We start from the raw sequence: 16,252 nt of genomic DNA, 5'->3' as shown, positions 1-16,252 counted from the left end.
ATTGGGGTATGGTAATACCGGTGATGTGGGTGATGATTGGGGGATGGTAATACTGGTGATGTGGGTGATGATTGGGGGGATGGTAATACCGGTAATGTGGGTGATGATTGGGGGATGGTAATACCGGTGATGTGGGTGATGATTGGGGGCATGGTAATACCAGTGATGTGGGTGATGGTAATACCTGTGATGTGGATGATGATTGGGGGCATGGTAATACCAGTGATGTGGGTGATGGTAATACCTGTGATGTGAATGATGATTGGGGATGGTAATACCGGTGATGTGGGTGATGATTGGGGGGATGGTAATTGTAACGGTCAGGGGTTAACACCGTTCACGATCTCCCATTCCATCAACCCAAGACAGCTTCCGACACTCCAACCATCCAGCAGACCCGGTCCATTCCATAAGAATTCCCCCCAGAATTACGAGACAGACGCTCTGTGTTCTGAGTCAAATGTATGAATATTTTAATGGTTAGCTCTCCGGTTTATATACAGTTACAAGGCATGTTTCAGTAAGCACAGGAACAATCGAACTCTCCACCATCAACATCACTCAATGCTTCAATCACATTCTTTTAGATAATTACATAGAGGAGTTAATTATCCCCCAGACGTTACGTCTCTGACAATAAGTGATTCACCTGCATAATACACATTTCTATGTCAGATGTTTTGGCACCGAACTGACATAATTACTACAGTTGACATTTACATTCCACATATAAAACAGTATTAGCATACATAATGAGAGATCTAGGGGCCAGGCTGTCTACCAAGCTCAAATCCACCTCACCCCAGCACAGACTCAATTAGCATATCAACAACCTATGTTACACAAAGGAATGAGTCATTATTGACCGGTGGGGTCAGAATAAGCCAACAACTTGTAATTAGTTCTTTGCAGACATTAAGGAATATATTGTGGATTACTGTCCATGCTAAAACAATCCAACATATGTCCCTTATTATATACAAAAAAGTGTAGCGCTAAATACATGTGTGGTAGGAATGCTAGACGCAAACCCAATATAAGGTACCGAAGGTACTAATAGATTATAAATTCGTGAGTCCACAAACGAAATAAGAAAAAGTTTGTAGGTGAGGTTTCATATGCAATAGTCAAAACACTCCCCACACTTAGTGAAACAATCTGCAGTGAAGTGACTTGTCTTCATAGGCATGGAGTGACAATCAAAAGTGTATCCACCACCGAAAGTAATTGGAGGCTTACCGGATTCAGTGGACCCAAAATAGGCTTATACCTAATGGGTCATAGAGGCTTATAATTGATGGTATCCCACTTCTGGAGGTGTCCTAGATGGCAGGCAGGAGGGAGAGGTCCGATGCAATTCAGTAAACGTACCAGGAAGAGGATAATCCCAATAATAGCCTTAGGCCCCGTACACACGACCAAACATGTATGCTGAAACTGGTCCGCGGGCCAGTTTCAGCATACATGTTCGGTCGTGTGTAGGCGCGAGCGGGCCGAATTCCAGCAAACATTTGCCCGCCGGGCCTTTTCCCAGCAGACAAATATTCCTGTTTTAAAACCGTCCGCTGGAATCCTGCCCGCTCGGACATGTACGGTCGTCAGTACAGACCTACCGTACATGTCCGAGCGCCCGCCGTCCCTCGCATGCGTCGAATGACTTTGACGCATGCGTGGAAGCCTTTAAATGGCAGGCCCGCCCACGTCGCCGCGTCATCATCGCGGCGACGACGCGGACACGCCCCGCGTAATGTTTACGCGCGGACTTCTGTACGATGGTTAGTACAACCATCGTACAGAAGCCCTCTGGCAGACATGTACGGTGAAAACGGTCCGACGGACCGGTTTCACCGTACATGTTTGCTCGTGAGTACCCGGCCTTAGATGTTAAATGATTTGGACCCACGTAAGTGGTTCAAAATCGCAGCTCATAGAGAAGGAATGTAAGAGAAAGCAAAGATGCACATAGTGTAATTCTGTATGTAAAGGTTTACTTAGCAGTAAAGACAAAAGAAATTACACTCACATTTCAGCAAACAAAATCAGGCATGAAATCTGTCAGCAGTAGGGTCAGCGGGTTCCCAACGCGTTTCGATCTAATGGATCATCATCTGGGGTGCTGTCAGCACAACCACTGGGCAAGGGTTGTGGAGATGAGGCCCTTGTCCCCATCAACGTGGGGACATGGTGCTTTGAGGGTCACAGACCCCCAAAGCATCCCCCCAATGTTGAGGGCATATGGCCTGGTACGGTTCAGGAGGGGGGTGCTCTCTTGTCCCCCCTCTTTTCTGCAGCTGGCCAGGTTTGCGTGCTCGGATAAGGGGTCTGGTGTGGATTTTTAGGGGAACTCCACGCCATTTTTTTTCAAAATTTGAGGTGGAGTTCCCTTTAAAATTCATACCAGACCTGAAGGGTCCGGAATTGATATTTGGGGGGAACCCCACATATTTTTTTTTATTTGACGCAGGGTTCCCCATAATCTCCATAACAGACCTGAGGGGCCTGGTAATTGAATTTGGGGGGACCCCCACACATTTTTTTTTTTTTAATGAATGACTTTTCTCTGTATTGCCGGGAGCCGACAATTCATTATAGCCGCGAGTGATTTTAAATGACTTTTTTCCTTCAGAAATTACACTTTGTGCAGGGACAGTTCTAAGTACGGGAAACATGCGCTATTTCACAGGCATACTATACACCCCCCCTAGGTACGAAATTTAAAGGAATATTTCACTTTTATTGTTTCACTTTTAGCATTATTAAATTCACTGCTCCCGAAAAAACATCAGTTTTTAAAACTTTTTTTTTGCATTGATACATGTCCCCTGGGACAGGACCCAGGTCCCCAAACACTTTTTAGGACAATAAATTGCATATTAGCCTTTAAAATTAACACTTTTGATTTCAAACGTTCAAGTCCCATAGACTTCAATGGGGTTCTAAAGTTCACACAAACTTCTGGTCTGTTCACAGGTTCTGGTGCGAACCGAACGGGGGGTGTTCGGCTCATCCCTAGTCAGAAGTATTTGTGAGTGCCAAACAAAATGCCCTGCAATTAGTCTAAAAGATTAATGTCTGTGTTGTCAGCTCCATCTAGTGGCCAAAGTGCAGTATAGTTTTCTGAAACACGTCATTTATAAAATTATACCACATTTTGGCTTCTAGGTGGCGCTCATGATACAGGAATTAATCTACACTATATTACTAAAAGTATTGGGACACCTCCCTTTACACACACATGAACTTTAATGACATCCCAGTCTTAGTCCGTAGGGTTCAATATTGAGTTGGCCCCGCCCTTTGCAGCTATAACAGCTTCAACTCTTCTGGGAAGGCCATCCACAAGGTTTAGGAGGGTGTCTATGGGAGTGTTTGACCATTCTTCCAGAAGAGCATTTGTGAGGTCAGGCACTGATGTTGGATGAGAAGGCCTGGCTCACAGTCTCCGCTCTAATTCATCCCAAAGGTGTTCTATTGGGTTGAGGTCAGGACTCTGTGCAGGCCAGTCAAGTTCCTCCATCCCTAACTCACCCATCCATCTCTTTATGGGCCTTGCTTTGTGCACTGATCCAAATCCTTTGGTGGAGGGGGGATTATAGTGTGGGGGTGTTTTTAAGGGGTTGGGTTTGGCCCCCTTCCTTCCAGTGAAGGGAACTCTTAAGACTTCAGTATACCAAGACATTTTGGAGAATTTCATGCTCCCAACTTTGTGGGAAGAGTTTGGGGATGACCCCTTCCTGTTCCAACATGACTGCACACCAGAGCACAAAGCAAGGTCCATAAAGACATAGATGAGGGAGTCCTGAGCCATAATCACCGGGAGTGACATCATCACGACTCACATGACATGAAGTCTGAACCCGGAAAGGAAGAGCGGGTGAATATGGAAGCCCTGTCAGTGGTGACAGCACGTCACTGGAGGGCTTTATTCTAAGGTAAGTATGTGCTGCATACTAGCACATTATGACATTGCCTTGCAGGTTTAAAAAAAAAAAAACAGTGGTTTATTAACCCTTTAAAAACTGACCACACTAAGCAGGAGAGCACACCATGGTCAGTTCTTTAGCTATGCTGGGAACTCAGTGTGCTTTCCTCCAATGATCAGACTTGTCCTGACACACCCCCCTTGCGCAGCTTTTCACTGGGAAGATCAGTGTACTGCTGCTTCTCCTCCCCCAGCTCTTATGCAGCTGAGAATAGAGAGAATGGGATCACTTATTAAAAGGGTAAAAAAATGTATTTATAATGTTTTTTTTTAGATCTATTCAAAAAGGTTTTGCATTTCAATTCTATTTTATTCGGAATGATTTGTTTTACAATCACTTTAAAGGGGTTGTAAACCTTTGTGTTTTTTTTCACCTTGTTGCATTCTATGCAGTTAGGTTAAAAAACACCTTGCAGTGTCCGGGCCCCCCAGCCCCCCCCCATTTTACTTAACCTGAGCCCTGAATTTCCTTGGGCGCGATCCCGCATCGCTCTCTCCATGGCTTCTCATTGGAAAGATTGATAGCAGCGCAGTCATTGGCTCCCGCTGCTGTCAATCAAATCCAATGACGCCGCCGATGGGGGGGTGGGGCCGAGTCAAAAACTTTGCGTCTATGGACAACAAGGGTATGACACGGGAGCGTACTCGCAAGGTAACCCCCTCGGGAGAGAGCTTCACAGAGGGGGTTATCTAATGTGGGGAGGAGCCACAAGAGCCACGAGGGACCCCAGGAGGAGGAGGATCGGGCCAATCTGTGCAAAACAAACTGCACAGTGGAATTATGAAATTTTTGTTATTAAAAAAAAAAACCTTTAGCCCCCATTCACACCTAGGCGTTTTGTCGCCTGTAGTGTGACGCCGCAGCCGCCAGAGGGATGATTTAACATTGCCCTCTAAGGAGATGGTTCACATCTCCACGCCGAACGCCTGCCGCCTGAAAAAAGGTCCCGGACCTTTTTTTCAGGCGGCTTTCGGCGTTCGGCATAGGAGATGGGAACCATCTCCATAGAGGGACAATCTTGGGGCAAATCTAGGCGGACAATCGCGGCGTTTTGTCGCCGCAAATCGCGGTACAAAACGCCGCTATTTGTCGCCGCAATTCGCGGGAAATTTGTCTGCCTAGATGTGAATGGAGCCTTACAACCACTTTAATCCCTGGTTCACATTGATGCTACTTTGAAGTCACACAATTCCAGGTGCTACCTGGCTGATATCTGTGCTACTCCATGCACAGATGTCTATGAAAGTCGCACCTGAAATCGCCAAAAATAGTGCAGGAACTTTTTTTCTCCAAATCAGTGCGGCTCCGCAAAGTCAGTTCCATTGCTAACAATGGGGTAATCAGTGCGGCTCCGCAAAGTCAGTTCCATCGCTAACAATGGGGTGCGACTTGTCGTGTGATTTGGAACTGTCTAATTGCATGACAAGTCGCACCGATGTGGGGTCTTGGGCTCCATTCACACCTATGCATGTTGCTTTTGAGCGTTTCTGCTGTGCTTTCTGCAATTTTATTTTACCCCAATTTGCTTTTTTGTTGTTTGCTGTATTTTATTTGTATGTGTTGTTGGGCAGATTTAAAAATGCAAATTGTAGCAAAGGCGGTAAAAACGCACGTCATGCTTTTCTGCAGCTTCTCCATTGAACCAAAAAATTCAAAAAAGCACAGTTATACATTTAAAAAAGTCCCTGAGGCCGGTTCACATTGGATGTGGTGCGAATTCAGAGCAAATCCACATCTACGCCCCAAGTTCACACTGAATGTGGCTTTCAGCTGAACTTGCATGATTTCAAACCGGCATTTCAGTGCGACTTCAGGGGCGATTTTAGAGACGTCTCTGTGGCTTCATGCACAGATGTCTATTGAAATCGCCCCTGAAGTCACGAAAAGTAGTGCAAGAACCACTTTTGGGATATGGATGGCGCCGTTATCAGCAATAAGCTGTGATTTGACATGCGATTTGACATGGCAAATCGCATGCCGAACTGGCCAGTTGTGAATGGGGACTAAACTGATTGCGGAGTGTATGTTAAGTTAACGACACCCCAAAATCTGTTTCCAAAACGTAACACCCATGCGATCCAATTCTGGTGCAGACAAAAAAAAGGTTCCTGCACGAGTCTGGTCTGAATGCGATGTGACTTCAGCTGTACGGCTTGTATGTCTGAATTTGAATCGCACAGACATCGCATTTGATCGTCACAGAAATGCTGTGCGAATCACATGCGATGTCTGGAATCGCAACAGTGAGAACAGTCCTGCATTTCTGCCAAAAGCATGAAAAAACGCATCGGTATGAATGGAGCCTAACACAATGCTATAGTCCGGGTTCACACATATGTGATGTCGGAGATCGCATGTGATTCGCATCGTATTGCTGTGCAGATCTTATGCGATGTCTGTGCAATGCGAGTTCAGCCACACATTTGTATTTCTGAACTCGCATTGGATTCGCACTAAAATATTGCAGGAACCTCTTTTTCCCCCGGCACTGGAATCGGATCGCATGGTGTGAACAGCGATTCCTGTCCAAATTCACACCGCAATCCGATCTGGGGGTGTCATTAACTTTGTATTGACACCCACAGCGGTTGGCAGAGGGCGGTATGATCTGCCTGCAGGGGAGACACGGTTCGGGAACCAGTGTCCTGTTGAGAAATTCCCGCCTGGAACTGCGCATGCACAGTACAGAGCCGCCGAACATCTAAATTTATGATCAGTTGTAGACGGCGCCTGTGCACAATAGCCGACATTGTGCCACACACTCCCGATGCTCGTGCAAGTCTGCAAGGGGTGGATTTCTTCATGATGGGCGGATACCTACATGAAGGGGGCGGGTTTCTTCATGATGGGCGGGTGTGAGGGGCGGATACCTACATGAAGGGGGCGGATTTCTTCATGATGGGCGCGTGTGAGGGGCGGATACCTACATGAAGGGGGTGGATTTCTTCATGATGGGCGGATACCTACATGAAGGGGGCGGATTTCTTCATGATGGGCGGGTGTGAGGGGCGGATACCTGTATGAAGGGGGCGGATTTCTTCATTTAGGGGGCGGGTGTGAGGGGCAGATACCTACATGAAGGGGGCGGATTTCTTCATGATGGGCAGGTGTGAGGGGTGGACACCTACATGAAGGGGGCGGATTTCTTCATGATGGGCGGGTGTGAGGGGCGGATACCTACATGAAGGGGGCGGATTTCTTCATGATGGGCAGGTGTGAGGGGCGGATACCTACATGAAGGGGGGGGATTTCTTCATGATGGGCGGATACCTACATGAAGGGGGCGGATTTCTTCATGATGGGCGGGTGTGAGGGGCGGATACCTTTATGAAGGGGGCGGATTTCTTCATGATGGGCGGGTGTGAGGGGCGGATACCTACATGAAGGGGGCGGATTTCTTCATGATGGGCGGGTGTGAGGGGCGGATACCTACATGAAGGGGGCGGATTTCTTCATGATGGGCGGGTGTGAGGGGCGGATACCTACATGAAGGGGGCGGATTTCTTCATGATGGGCGGGTGTGAGGGGCGGATACCTACATGAAGGGGGCGGATTTCTTCATGATGGGCGGGTGTGAGGGGCGGATACCTACATGAAGGGGGTGGATTTCTTCATGATGGGCGGATACCTACATGAAGGGGGCGGATTTCTTCATGATGGGCGGGTGTGAGGGGCGGATACCTGTATGAAGGGGGCGGATTTCTTCATTTAGGGGGCGGGTGTGAGGGGCAGATACCTACATGAAGGGGGCGGATTTCTTCATAATGGGCAGGTGTGAGGGGTGGACACCTACATGAAGGGGGCGGATTTCTTCATGATGGGCGGGTGTGAGGGGCGGATACCTACATGAAGGGGGCGGATTTCTTCATGATGGGCGGGTGTGAGGGGCGGATACCTACATGAAGGGGGCGGATTTCTTCATGATGGGCGGGTGTGAGGGGCGGATACCTACATGAAGGGGGCGGATTTCTTCATCATGGGCAGGTGTGAGGGGTGGATACCTACATGAAGGGGGTGGATTTCTTCATGATGGGCGGGTGTGAGGGGCGGATACCTACATGAAGGGGGCGGATTTCTTCATGATGGGCGGGTGTGAGGGGCGGATTACCTACATGAAGGGGGCGGATTTCTTCATGATGGGCGGGTGTGAGGGGCGGATACCTACATGAAGGGGGCGGATTTCTTCATGATGGGCGGATGTGAGGGGTGGATACCTACATGAAGGGGGGCGGATTTCTTCATGATGGGCGGGTGTGAGGGGCGGATACCTACATGAAGGGGGCGGATTTCTTCATGATGGGCGGGTGTGAGGGGCGGATACCTACATGAAGGGGGCGGATTTCTTCATGATGGGCGGATGTGAGGGGTGGATACCTACATGAAGGGGGCGGATTTCTTCATGATGGGCGGGTGTGAGGGGCGGATACCTACATGAAGGGGGTGGATTTCTTCATGATGGGCGGGTGCCTACAGAAGGGGGTGTATTTTGTATTAATGGGCAGTGCTGCCAAGATGGGGCGGGATTTTTCAGGAAACTCAAAGCAGAGATATATTTGTTTAGGAGATGTGTTTGAGTTTCGTGAAAAATTCCGCCCCCATCTTAGTAGCTCTGCCCATCATTACAAAATACACCCCCTTCTGTAGGCATCTGCCCCTCACACACGCCCGTCATGAAGAAGTCCGGCCCTTGCAGAGCTGCATGAGCATCGGGAGCGTGTGGCACAATGTCGGCTATTGTCTCGTTTCTCGTCAGAACACCAGCACTGGAATCGCACTGGTTCCCGCATCGCTTATGTGTGAACCTGGGGCATAAAAAAACTGCAGATCAACACAAATACATTTATAGTGTGTCAGCGTGCAGAAAAATGCACACGTGGTGTGACTCCACCCCTGACTACCATCTGCACCATCCTTCTACATTACTGCTTGTATTCCACATAAAGGAGACGCACTGAACACGCAGACCGGCGCCTTTTATCCCATTCAGAGATCAACGTTTTCTACGTTTCTTCACGGGTCACCGAGCAAAGGACGGGATAGTAGACATGTGCAATTCATTTCACTCCAAATTATTTTTTTTGTCAAAATTCAACAAATCCATTGAACATTTTTTTTTGGGGGAAAGTTCGAAAGAACGAAAATCTGAAATTCAAAAATCTGAAAATTAGAAAATCCAAAAATAAGAACGAAAATCTGAAAACCCGGAAATTTGAAGATCCAAAATAATAACTATTAAATTATAGGTATTGGAATTTCCTTTCAAATTTGGGTGTTAGAAAACAACGAATACGAAAAAAAAAAAAAAATGAAACATTTTTATTTTTTCGGCAGTGCACGTGTCTACTGGATAGGAATGGGAAAGCCTTTATATTACCGATAACCAGACACATGATACCGGAGGAGACGTGTGCGCTTTGCTTCATTCTAAATTAATATTCAGATGATTTTACCGAATACCAGTAACAAAAACAAAATGTGTCCGTATTTTGAAAATTTGGACTGGAATTCAAATCAAATTTTACATGAAACTCAAATTCTAAGGCCGCGTACAGACGAGCATACATGTACGATGAAACCGGTCCGCCGGACCGTTTTCACAGTACATGTCTGCCCAGGGATTTCTGTATGGTGGCTGTACTCACCATCATACAGAAATCCGCACGTAAACAATACGCGGGGCGTGTCCGCGCCGTCGCCGCGACGATGACGCGGCGACGTGGGCGGCCCTGCCAGTTAAATGCTTCCACGCATGCGTCAAAGTCATTCGACGCATGCGAGGGATGGCGGGCGCTCGGACATGTACGGTAGGTCTGTACAGACGACCGAACATGTCCGAGGGGACAGGATTCCAGCGGACTGTTTTAAAACAAGTCCGGAAATATTTGCCCGCTGGGAAAAGGCCCGGCGGGCAAATGTTTGCTGGAATCCTGTCCGCTCGGGCCTACACACGACCGAACATGTCTGCTGAAACTGGTCCGCGGACCAGTTTCAGCAGACATGTTCGGTCGTCTGTACGGCCAATAACTGTACACATATTACTGACATCAAAGCCCGTGTGTTATTAGAGGAACATTTCCAAATAATGATGTTTTAGTGAAGACATAGAATTAGATCCGCGCAGCGTATCGGAGATACGGTACGCCACCGTACCTTACCTGGCGGAAGTTCGAATCCACAACGATTTTGCGCCGTAAGTTACGGCGGCGTAGTGTATTTCTGGCGGCGGAATTCAAATCGGCAATCAGGGGGCGAGTTTCATTTAAATGAAGCACGTCCCCGCGCAAAATGAACTGCGCATGCGTCGTCCAGAAATTTCCCGCCCCTATTTTTGCGCGAAATGACGTCGCAACAACGTCATTTTTTGAACTTAGACGTGAGTTACGTCCATCCCTATTCACGGACGACTTACGCAAAAAAAAAAAAAAATTTTATGCGGGAACGACGGCCATACTTAACATGGCAAGTCTACCTATACGCCGCAAAATACCAGCTTTAACTATACGCCGGAAAAAGCCGACTACAGAAGGCGTTAGAAAATGCGACGGGCACGCGTACGTTCGCGGATCGTCGTAAATCGCTAATTTGCATACCCGACGCTGAAAACGACGCATACTCCACCCAGCGGGCGCCGAAGTATTGCATCTAAGATCCGAAGGAGTACGAAGCCGTACGCCTGTCGGATCTTACCCAGATGCCGTTATATCTTGGTTTGAGGATTCAAACTAAAGATACGACGCGGGAAATTTGAAAGTACGCCGGCGTATCAGTAGGTACGCTGGCGTACTTGCTCTGTGGATCTGCCCCTATGGTCCTTGCAGTTGCCGGAAAAAAAATTAGAACATGCTGCATTTTTCCTGCACTGGAACGTTGTAAAAAGCATCAAAAACACACCGGAACACACATTGTGACGGGAGTCAATTTTGGGCGCAGGGTGAACCCTGAGAATGTGATTGGATTACTTCAAATGGGACATTAATATTCATTAACAATATCTCTCAATAAATATAAAGATTTTTATCCCCTGTACACTGTGAGGTCTATGACCAGGAAGTATAACTCCTAATATGGGCATTCCAGGAAGTTCAACGTAAGAGACCGACCGTCTATTGCTTAACGATGTTGACTTTGTCTGGATAAGTAAATTGTGTCATTGTGTCACTGCTGGCTGACGCGTTTCAAAGCGCAAAGCTTCTTCATCAGAGCCCAGGCTGCGCAAAGCTTCTTCATCAGAGCCCAGCCTGGGCTCTGATGAAGAAGCTTTGCGCTTTGAAACGCGTCAGCCGGCAGTGACCCTCATCACATCCTCCATGACCATTCGTAGTGCGTTCTACATGCTACAGCCACCTATGGAATAACTTTTTTACTGTGAACCTTTCTACTACTATATTGTATCCTAAATAAAATCTATCCATACAATAATACACTAGGCTGGTGCGCCCTTCTTGTTTTCTTTCTTTTCGTTTGTTACCAGGACACCCCTATCCATGAAGGGCAGCAAGGCCAATGTCATCGTTACGAAATATTGACTGCTTGAAAATCCACTCGTTCGCAGGAGTGTTCATTTTCTGTTATCAAAAGTACACATTCAAGAGCCGATTACGACACGGGCTGTGGTTGTTGGGGTTTGTGGGTGGGGGGGGGGGGCTTTCTGGAATCTGGAAGCCCCCTTTAACAAGGTCCCCAGATCCCAGCTCCCCATACTCCTACCCATTCATCAAAAAAAGTGTCAAAAAGTAAGAACCACAGGAAACTGTTTTTTGACAAATCCTTCATTAAAAAATAAAAAAAAGTGTGCCTCAATGTAAATCCACCCTCATGTGATGTCAGAAGGGGGCGGTACCACTGAGTGACATAACCAGATGGCCCACCCCCTTGCCTATATAAGAGCCGTCAAAGCGAAGTGAGAGCATACAGTGGGTGGCCTCCCAGGAGGTGGAAGCGTTTTAATTTTTTTCTACTTTTCGGGTCCGGCAGGCGTTGCGATTGATGATGATTTACATTGAGGGACACTATTTTTTTAGTTTTTATTAAAGGATTTGTCAAAAGCCATTTCCTGTGGTTCTTACTTTTTGACACTTTTTTGGGTGAATGGGTATGGATACAATGTACGCAATACCCATTCACATGGGGAAGGGGCAGGATCCGGGAGGATTCCAGATTCTTATAAGCCCCCACCTGCAGACCCTGACAACCACAGCCCAGGGTTGTCGGGAAGAGGCCCTTGTCCCCATCAACATGGGGATAAGGTGCTTTAGGTTAGGGGGGTGAAGAGCTCCACCTGCTCCAAAGCACCCACCCCCCATGTTGAGAGCATGTGGCCTGGTATGGTTCAGGAGGGGGCACTCGCTCATTCTCTCTCCTTCCCTAATCTGCCAGGCTGCATGTTTGGATAAGGGTCTGGTATAAGTTTTTAGGGGGGACCGCACGCTGTATTTTTCTTTTTATTCAGCTGTCAGCAGGGAAACCCATTGACAGCTGATGACTCATCATTGACAGCTGATGACTCATCGGTTAAGGACATGGCAGCTGGCTTGCCAGCCCATTCCTTAACAACCAGCTTATACTGCCCCCTGATTGGGCAAAGCTGTGCAGCGCTTGGTGTATTGCAGGGTGTTCATCAGGGCAAACAACCTGCAAATTCAGGTGTTCAGCAAATGGCCAAACAGGAAAATGTTCAGCCCGAACTCATGCTCGGGCCGAACCATTCACCCATCCCTAGTAAGCATTCCTTGTCATAACAATACAGTGTGACAGGTCCTCTTTATGGAGAGATCTGGGGTCTATAAGGCCCCAAATATTTCCTCTACCTTTAAAATTTTTGATCTTTTGATTTAAAAAAGACAAATGGCCTTGTTTACATGGGTCTGGAACCGGAAGTGACATCACAATGGTTCGGTCCTCCTAAGCCATAGAGTTGAGTGAAGGCCATCTTTCCTTCGCTCATCTTCGTGACCAGCTGCCACCAGTGCCAGATCAGTTCTTGGAGCTACCAATCATCCAGGTAAGCCCGGGAATCACCGGAAAGTAGCAGAAGGGCGGGGGTGGGGGGGCTTGACCCCTCACACTGCTTCTAAAAGTGATTCAACAGCAAATCTACAGTTTAGATCACTTTTATCAGAAAGTCCGGAGCCTGAGGGGAAAATAGATACCGGGGGTTGTGACATCTTACCACAGCCATAACTCCAGTATTAAATGTCAATATCATGATGTATTTCCCCAGGTAGGTGGTCAGCAAGTGGTTAACCCCTTCCCGACCTCCTCATGTACATTTACGTCGGCAGAATGGCACGTACAGGCACATTGGCGTACCTGTACGTCCCTGCCTTTCCGCGGGTCGGGGGTCCGATCGGGACCCCCCCCCCGCGCGACATGCGGCGGTCGGGTTCCCGCAGGGAGCGATCCGGGACGACGGCGCGGCTATTCGTTTATAGCCGCTCCATCGCGAACGCTCCCCGGAGCTGAAGAACGGGGAGAGCCGTTTGTAAACACGGCTTCCCCATGCTTCACTATGGCGCTGCATCGATCGAGTGATCCCTTATATAGGGAGACTCGATCGATGATGTCAGTCTTACAGCCACACCCCCTTACAGTTGTAAACACACACTAGGTGAACCCTAACTCTTACAGCACCCCCTGTGGTTAACTCCCAAACTGCAACTGTCATTTTCACAATAAACAATGCAATTTAAATGCATTTTTTGCTGTGAAAATGACAATGGTCCCAAAAATGTGTCAAAATTGTCCGAAGTGTCCGCCATAATGTCGCAGTCACGAAAAAAATCGCTGATCGCCGCCATTAGTAGTAAAAAAAAAAAAAAATAATAAAAATGCAATAAAACTATCCCGTATTTTGTAAACGCTATAAATTTTGCGCAAACCAACCGATAAACGATTATTGTGATTTTTTTTTACAAAAAATAGGTAGAAGAATACGTATCGGCCTAAACTGAGGGGAAAAAAAAATTATATATATGTTTTTGGGGGATATTTATTATAGCAAAAAGTAAAAAATATTGCATTTTTTTCAAAATTGTCGCTCTATTTTTATTTATAGCGCAAAAAATAAAAACCGCAGAGGTGATCAAATACCACCAAAAGAAAGCTCTATTTGTGGGAAAAAAAGGACGCCAGTTTTGTTTGGGAGCCACGTCGCACGACCGCGCAATTGTCTGTTAAAGCGACGCAGTGCCGAATTGTAAAAACACCTTGGGTCTTTAGGCAGCATATTGGTCCGGTCCTTAACTGGTTAAAATAAATAAATGTATCCATGTGATGAATAGAAGGACCTTCTATTGCTCTCAGACTCCTCCTCCCGAATCTCCACATTTATTTCCTCCTTCTATGATGTCACTTCCTGTTAGAGGGGGCTATGCTCATTCTCCATGATCTCTGTATGTAGGGATGGAGCCCCCCTCCCCTCCCTTGCTCCCTCCTGAGATGGACTATGGGATGTGTAATGTACATAGAGAAGTGTCATGTCTACAACTAATGTACGCTGCTTGTTCCAAACAAATGGAAGTCGGGGAGAGAAAAGGAAAGGTCCGGGAGCTCATGGAGGATTACAAAGAGCCAGAAAAACACAGAAGCACTTCCATGAGAAATAAATGACAGAGCCATTAGATAGTAGAGAGATAAAGAAGAACTCTGTGTAATGATTCTGTATGAAATGACATAAAGAGGGTATAGGAACCAGGGGCGCTGATAGGGGGGGGGACCACCGGTCCTCTTGTAGGGGGCCCGAGCACACAGTCGGGCCCACACAGGGAGGGGGATTAATGATGGACGACAATTGTGTCGCTCTTCCTCCTGCAGCTGAAAGCTAGTCTCTCCCCCTCTCCCTGCAGCCAGCGTTTATCTGCTGAGAAAGAGACAGTCGTCCTTTACTAGTCCCCCTCCCTGGCTCTGATGTTGGCTCGGCTCGTGAGTTTGTTATCTCTGTAACTTTGTTTCCCTCCCTCTGCCTCTCTGATCCCGGAGCTCCAACTACCCAGCCTATGTATTTTTATTTCATCTCATCTTCGGTTTTATTTATCAACTCAGTTTTATCTTTTAGATTTAGCAGCAGTTCTGTGAGTTCTTGTGTCTGCTAATAATTTTATTGTACTTTTAGTGAAATATATCTTTAATATTTTCTGGGGGGGGCCCCACGATTTCTATCAGCAGCCCTGATAGGAACTCTATACTAAGAATGACGAGATCTGTATCTCATGGTAGGAGCAGAAATATGAGGGTGAGAGAACAGATTTACCAGCATGGGGGTGCTGTGTACCCCGATAATCAGAGCCGGGACAAGGGCAACCAACACCCAGGGCAAAGATGCCAATCTGCCCCCCCCCCCACCCCACTGTTCATGATCTGCAAGCTTAGGGGATCCAATGGCCAGCGGTCACTCACCCCATCCCTACAGTAAGCCATTGCGCCTGGGGCACACGTTCCTCTCGCCCACCCGTGCCGATAATACTTCCTCCAGTGCCATGGTCTGTATATACAATAAGTACAATATTACCGGAGGATTCCTCACACCTCAGCATCTTAATAAAGGATCTTCCAGTGTAAATGCTGAGAAAGGCCGGCCTGGAGGTTCCCTCCTTTCATTATATATAAGGGGGTGTGACATCATCAGAGGAGGATTATCAATAATAATGAGCAGAGAGGAGACACAGACAGTGACAATTGTAATCTCCCCTCACATTGGAGGTCTAGGTGATGTCATAGTGATGTTAGTTTGTATGGTGTGATGTGTCGGCTTCCTCTATAGCAGGGGTCTCCAAACTTTCTAAACAAAGGGCCAGTTTACTGTCCTTCAGACATGAGGGGGGCTGCAAATTGGTTTCAGTGGGAGGGAATAGTGCCCCCCCCATTGGTGTCAGTAGGGGGGAATAGTGCCCCCTCATTGGTGTCAGTAGGGGGGGGATAGTGTCACATCATTGGTGTCAGTGGAATAGTGCCCCATCATTGGTGTCAGTGGGAGGGATAGTGTCCCATCATTGGTGTCAGTGGGAGGAATAGTGTCCCATCATTGGTTTCAGTGGGAGGGATAGTGTCCCATCATTGGTGTCAGTGGGAGGAATAGTGTCCCATCATTGGTTTCAGTGGGAGGAATAGTGTCCCATCATTGGTGTCAGTGGGAGGAATAGTGTCCCATCATTGGTGTCAGTGGGAGGAATAGTGTCCTATCATTGGTGTCAGTGGGAGGAATAGTGTCCTATCATTGGTGTCAGTGGGAGGAATAGTGTCCTATCATTGGTGTCAGTGGGAGGAATAGTGTC

Source organism: Rana temporaria, chromosome 3, assembly GCF_905171775.1.
Source record: "Rana temporaria chromosome 3, aRanTem1.1, whole genome shotgun sequence".
Lineage (NCBI taxonomy): Eukaryota > Metazoa > Chordata > Amphibia > Anura > Ranidae > Rana > Rana temporaria.
The sequence above is the reverse complement of the archived record's forward strand: the minus strand, read 5'-3'. Positions refer to the sequence as shown.